Source organism: Macrosteles quadrilineatus, unplaced genomic scaffold, assembly GCF_028750875.1.
Source record: "Macrosteles quadrilineatus isolate MER2022 unplaced genomic scaffold, UCM_ALF_1.0 Scaffold_8__2_contigs__length_117827958, whole genome shotgun sequence".
Classification (NCBI taxonomy): Eukaryota; Metazoa; Arthropoda; class Insecta; order Hemiptera; family Cicadellidae; genus Macrosteles; species Macrosteles quadrilineatus.
The window spans coordinates 77164420-77170433 of record NW_026542601.1 but is presented as its reverse complement, the minus strand read 5'-3'; the positions used below and the strand labels follow the sequence as shown (position 1 = coordinate 77170433).

Below are 6014 nucleotides of genomic sequence, written 5' to 3'. Positions count from 1 at the left end.
CAATGACAAATTTTCAGTGGACACCCTGGCACTTTATTGATTTAAATTTATGAACATAAATTTATTAAAATATTGAAAATAAAACATATAGAATTGAAACTGAAACAATATGAATTAAAAATCTATATCTGTACATTTTTAAAACGATTCAATATTGTTAGGGATTTACTCAAGGGAGGTACAGAAGAGGATTCGATGACGTCAGCTGTCAGAAAAAAAGTTGTTGACGTAATCGATTGAGCGATCTGTTGAAGGTGGAATATCGTACTCGTACTAAGTTTATCGCTATCGTATAGTTTCGACTTTCGTTATTGTATGGCTGTCGGCTGCCGTTTGTTTATATTTATGTGCTTTCCTCATCACTCTCCTCCTTCACTTCAACTAAGTTACTAAGTTTAAGTTTACTATTTATTTATAGGCCTACATACAGTTTAAAGTTAAAGGTAAGTAATTATTCCTAATTAACTTTTGAGGTATTAATAATTAGGCTTAAGTTATGGCTATTTTTAATTTGTATTATGGACCACATGATAGTCCAAACCCAGAAAAACCTAATCTTAACCTGATTTGCTTAGTTAATATAGGCATAGGCTAGTCATTGATTTGTGTTTGTAAAAGTCAGGCCCAGAGTAGGATGACCAGGTTGTTTCAGAATAAAAACAGGACATTCAAACAAATCTCGGCCTCCCCCGTAACTTACAACACACACCTGAGTGTCTAATTAAATTACACAGAGGGTCTCTTATTTGCTAATTTTGTTGAGGTAGAAATCAAGTACGTTTAGGCCCTTTTATCAACCTGGTTTTAAGCTTTTAGACCAGTAAACTTACCTAATCTTATTTTCCATTAAAACTTATTTACACATCACACGATTGTCATAGTTGTTTTAAAAATACATTAATGGCATGCAGCTAGGGGCTAGGCAAGGTAAATACTTTTGTGAATCACCACATAGGCCAACTGAGAATAAAATAATCCAACAAAATTTTTAAGGGTTTTAGATCTTAGGGTAAAGTTTCTTAACTGGGCTATGCTAATATCGATTGAAACTACCTATCGAATTGGAAATATTGGTTAATAATCGATATTTTAAAATTGATCTATTATAATGTAAAATTAAACTATCATAACCTAACCTAACCAACCAAACTTGCTGACGGTGAAAAAATCGCATGAAGGTTTACTAATCGAATCGATAGTTTCAATCGATATCAGCATAGCCCAGTTAAGAAACTGTACCGTACCCTTTATTACTAATAAAACATAGGTGGTAATAGCCTACCGGTATGTGAAACTAAGTTATTGATTTTAAGTATCATGAGCATCTTAAATTTAATTTTGTTATCGTTAATTTGTATGCTGGGAATAAAGTTAGGCCTACAGTTAACTTATAAATTACAGAAATTCATAATAAACTAAAAAAATGTTTTCTGTTTTGTTCTAAGAATAACTTGCTCACTTGCTTAAGAATAACATTAGGTTAAGTTATCCTTTTCGCAGAGGATACGCAACCGGGACCGTGGACGTGGATTATGCGTCCGGCAGTTATGCCTACAGTCATAACCTAACCTAACCAACCAAACTTGCTGATGATGAACAAATCAAATGAAGGTTAAATTCTGTTCATAAAATAAAAATAAATGCAAAAAATTCTAACCAAAGATGTACAGTTAAGAAGAAATGGGATTCTAAGCAAAATCTTTGACAAAAAGTAACTTCTAGGGCCTATCACCGATGTGATTCGATCTAGATACCTCATGTACATCAGCCATGTACTTTATCTACACACCACGAACACCAATGGCTAAATATCGTATCGTTGTGGAAATGGTGTTCCGGTCCCCCACAACCCGGTGACGTCAATGCCGGGTGCCTAAGTAATCCACATTCGGTAACCAGACGCGTATCCTCTAATCTGCGTTTTTGTTTGTTTTTTTTTATAAAGCAATAGGCCTTATTTACTTATAAAAGTTATAACCAAACAAATTGAAAAAAAAACCAAAGTGAACTTAACCAATTTCAAATAATAATAGGCCTAAGTTAATACTATCTATAACCCTCTAAGATTTAGCCAATACATAGTGTAGGCTAATTGAGTTAAAACTTTGATATTCAAATTCATCGCCTCATATTACTATTGGTGTACTATTGCTGTTACAAACAAGTCAATCTATTGATTACCGGTACCTAAGTTATTTCACCTTCAATTAGTTACGGTAATCATATAGCCTAGCAATAATGGTACATTCATTGAGTAGACCTAGGCCTATTTAATGTAAAACAAAAGTAAGAATGTAATGCATAATACGCTATCGTTGACGCGCCGAGACCCTGAGTCCTTATCTAACCCAACCCAACCACAATGCAATAATATCATTGTTTTCAATTATTCAAAAGTGTTATTATCATTAGTCGTAGAATCAAATCCAATCGACAAATTATAAATATGAACGACTAAGATTGATTAGTAAGAACAAAGTAGGCCTAACTTACTTATAGACTAAATTTTGTGTAGGCTACTTCAATGTGTATCGGCAATCAAACTGTCGATGTGTTCACATTTTGTGTTTTTCATACTAACCGATTAAACTGTCAGCACATGCAGGAGCCCGGAACATTTACATTCGAAGATAATGTGTGTTTTTAATAACTTAGCTGATTTGTTGTCACGTCAATTTATTACACGTTCTTATTAGAATATTTTGAAATAATGCCTTAGACCTATGCAAATATTTAAATAAAATGAATAATGTTAAACTCTACTCTTTGACAAGCAGTCCTGATCATTCAAGACCCCAGCATGATTGATATTGACTACAATCATACCGATAATTAAGTTAATCTATTATACAGTATTTGTTTCAGGGCAAAAAGTGCTGCTGTCGCAACCATCAATGATTAGGATTGGAGTGGACGAAGAAACATTTATTTCCATTTTATTTGATTTTAAAAGTTTTTGTAATTTCTTTACATAATTTGGTTTTAACTTGCATAGAATATAATAAATAGTTTTGTCTAAACTTTGAGTTTTTATCCACCAAAAGTTGAAAAATAGATTTATTTTTTAATGTAAAATTTATAGTTGAAGGGTCTGACTGAAGGGAGGTACAAATGAGGCAAATTTAGTTCAAATTTCCTCCGTGAACAGCGCTGTATAAGAGAGCACAGCAGGCCATGACGTCATCGTTGATTCGGTCGAGTACTCGAGTCGTCAGTCGCCAACTATCGATATAATCGATAGATCCTACTACAATCGATATTTGCCCACCGTAGTCGTACGTTTACGTCATCGTAATCAGACTGGTTGGTTTGTGGTTATGTTACGACCTTTGATCTCTGGTTACGACACACTTGAAAAAAATTGACAGTGTGTTGTGTATATGGAATATACCGCGAAATCCCTCACTATGGGAACATACTCATACTGTATTAACATAAATAAAAATTAATCAGTTTGAGTGTTCTTTATCCAAGGTATTAACTTATACCATGCTTATACTCTATTTACAAAAACATTGCCAAACTTAGACTCAGGGGCTTCCATGAAATAAGATCAATCATTTCTTTACATAATTTGGTTTTAACTTGCATAGAATATAATAAATAGTTTTGTCTAAACTTTGAGTTTTTATCCACCAAAAGTTGAAAAATAGATTTATTTTTAATGTAAAATTTATAGTTGAAATAGATAACTGAACCAGACACTTTGTGTGTCACCAAAGATTGCGGCTTTTCACTGTTTTAGTCAAATAATCGTAATGTCCAATTGTACATAAATCGAATTACAGTTTTATATCAAATTGATCATCAATTGGACTAAATATACATATCAATGTTTGTGACGTTTGTACATTCATTGAACATTAAATAGTCTCAATTTGTACAAACATGAATGTGCATATGATGTTCACTAGATGTCCAATTGAACCTTAATTTAACCTAAATTGAATAACAATTTGATGTAAAATTGATCATCAATTGATCGAGATACGCACATCATATGTATATCGATGTTTGTGACGTTTGTACAATAATTGAACGTTAGTCGTAATTTGTACAAACATGAATGTGCATACGATGTTCAGTTGAACATTCTTGAACATCAATTTAATGTTCAATTGATGTACATGTGTTATATGGGTAGGAACGTATTAAAGTGATGCAAACAAATGTTATGTAAATGGTTAAGGCCATTTACCAAATAAAAATATAGACATATGGAATATCAAAATGAAGCTTAGAGTGTGTAGATTTTCTGAAAAGTTTTGATATGGACAAACTCCCTAAGAGGTCTGCCCCACAGACTGATTTCCAAAGGGCTACGCCTTGCATGTTTTGGAAGTTAACGTTATTTGAGTAATTTAGTGAACAACAGCTGGCCAGTGCAATTTACAATATAGTTTGTTGGTTTATGTTCTTAAAAGAGGTGCAGTGAATAGACAGTGAAGCTATCTCTAGCCGTTTGATACAAGTGAGTGGTTAAAGGTGTTCGAAACACGATGAATATGAGATTAACAAACCATGTATGTCGTTCGTTCCAAGAGGTTGTAACCGATTTTTAACAGGTCGCCATTTCATTGACAAGTATTTAAGTAAAGTATTAAAGACGTGAAAGAGAGAGGCGAGTTCAGGTACAACCCTACCCACCTTAGGACGTAAGGTTTGAAGGCTCCAATGCTTTTTTACCATCCTTTCAGATGACAATTTCTCGAACTTGGGCCCTTTAAATGAAATATAAAGTCAAAGTTGATTAAATTAATTTAATGGTGGCTTCTGTACACCCGTGAATTTGCGGGTAGAACCTCTTATATTGTTAATAGCAGTTTTCTTAGACTTAATAATATATTTTATCTAACAAAGTAATGTACCGGTAATGTCAAATCTGACGTGAGAAGCGAAGAGAGGATGATATGTTGTGTAAGTGCCGTATCTTTTCCTGCAATTTCGTTGATCCTTTTTATTCCAAAAACTACAGTTTGAAACTATTTTATGCCAAATTTATTTTCAAAGTTAAGGTAAGTTTTTTGGATCTATTGTGACTCATACAAATTAGTTGGGGTCTATTATTGTTTTCAATTTAGGATTGTTGTTATCTTGCACTAGTCCTATATCATTATTCTGGTGGAAAGGTTGGTGAGATTTACATCCCTGGGTAAATCTTGACACCATCTTTGACCAAATGAAATTATTTGTACAGGAATATTATAGTAGCCTACCCGTTATAGCTTGCCTATATTCGATTAGCTACGTTAGGTGTAGCCTACCTATACATTATTCAAAATTCTTTATTGGGAGGATACAACTTAATAAAAAAAGCTAGACTTGTCCGCTTTAAATTATCAATAGTGCTGATTTATTAATGGCATTTTTAAAAATTAACTCCAAGACAGAAACTGGCCTAAGTTAATATAAATTGGCTTTGGAACCGTAATGAAAATGAATGCCTTTGAACCAGTCTTTAAAAGCTAAACGAAAAAGGGACCTAAATAAACCATTTTTTGCCAAGTTAACCAATTATTTCAAGCTAAAGATTTCTATTTCAACCGGTATATTTAACATAATTGATAAATGATTGATCTTATTTCATGGAAGCCCCTGAGTCTAAGTTTGGCAATGTTTTTGTAAATAGAGTATAAGCATGGTATAAGTTAATACCTTGGATAAAGAACACTCAAACTGATTAATTTTTATTTATGTTAATACAGTATGAGTATGTTCCCATAGTGAGGGATTTCGCGGTATATTCCATATACACAACACACTGTCAATTTTTTTCAAGTGTGTCGTAACCAGAGATCGATGGTCGTAACATAACCACAAACCAACCAGTCCGATTACGATGACGTAAACGTACGACTACGATGGGCAAATATCGATTGTAGTAGGATCTATCGATTATATCGATAGTTGGCGACTGACGACTCGAGTACTCGACCGAATCAACGATGACGTCATGGCCTGCTGTGCTCTCTAATACAGCGCTGTTCACGGAGGAAATTTGAACTAAATTTGCC

The 6014-nt window shown here is 33.5% G+C and overlaps 1 long non-coding RNA gene across 1 annotated transcript; it reads left to right on the top strand.

Annotated features, from left to right (window-relative positions):
- The first annotated feature begins 349 nt into the window (after nt 1-349).
- LOC129000255 (uncharacterized) lies at nt 350-3020 on the top strand. The gene is made up of 2 exons (XR_008491352.1): nt 350-443; nt 2866-3020. It is a non-coding gene; the product is annotated as an uncharacterized LOC129000255 (long non-coding RNA).
- Nucleotides 3021-6014: the final 2994 nt, after the last annotated feature.